At 47.3% G+C, this 940-nt stretch overlaps 1 protein-coding gene across 2 annotated transcripts in view; it reads right to left on the reverse strand.

The window, feature by feature from the left end:
* Window positions 1–940, reverse strand: part of UVRAG (UV radiation resistance associated) — a 289183-nt gene that overhangs the window by 254222 nt on the left and 34021 nt on the right. The window lies entirely within an intron of this gene.

Here is a 940-nt window from a genome sequence, read left to right on the forward strand (position 1 = left end):
AGTAGTACAACTTTCATATACTAGGGTAAGTAAAAAAGCCAAAAAATTATAGAAATCTTTATTAACCAAAAACATCCAAACGTGAAGCTATTGTTTTGGGGCATATCCTCCGCCTAGGTCTATACCACTTCCAAAGGCGGTGTTTCCAGCTCTCTTCCCCCCAGATATTGTGCATCCCTTGATTCACACCATGTCAAAATGGCAGTTTTTAAATCCTCAAGGGACTTAAGTTCCGTTCCTTTTCGATGTTGAAGTTGACGTTTTCGATGCAACAGCCAAAAGGCTTCTGTAGCTGGGACAGAGAGAGCTAAAGCAGGCACAGAAGAGTCCCAAGAGGCACAGAGGGTCCGATGGTGAGAGACCCAGAGGAAACCGTGAGGGTTTGAGCTTCTACTCCTGAGATGGTGTTATAGGTGGAACTATGTCCTCCCAAAAGATGTTTTAAATCCTAACCTCTATGCCTGTAGTTCTCACCTCATTTGGGAACTAGTTATCTTTGCAAACTGGAATCAATTGCTCTGCGATGTGAAAGAGATTGAACAAGTGACCAGGGCAGAGATGAGAGAAGGAAGAAGCCCAAGCGCACGAAGGTCAGCCGGGAGCGGAAACTCAGGGACAGGGCTTTCCTCCGGAGCCAGCATGCAAGGACACCTGCCCCTCGAGCTGGCGTGCTGAGCTTGGACTTGCAGCCTCCTCCATCGGGAGAAAGTAATTTCTGTTTGTATAGCCACACACTTGCGATATTTCTGTTACACAGCAGCACCGGGTCCCTATGACAGATGGGAAGTCACTGGAGAGTTCTGAGGAAAGGAGGAACATGCTCTTTCACTTTCCAAGGATCTCAGCTGGGAACAGAGAGAAGGGGAGCACGGGCAGGCAGAGGTATTAGAAATCTACTTCAACAACTAGAGCTAGAGATGACAGTGGCTTGACGATGGTA

This window comes from Echinops telfairi, unplaced genomic scaffold, assembly GCF_000313985.2.
Source record: "Echinops telfairi isolate 266 unplaced genomic scaffold, ASM31398v2 ScPeMD7_1713;HRSCAF=2227, whole genome shotgun sequence".
Lineage (NCBI taxonomy): Eukaryota > Metazoa > Chordata > Mammalia > Afrosoricida > Tenrecidae > Echinops > Echinops telfairi.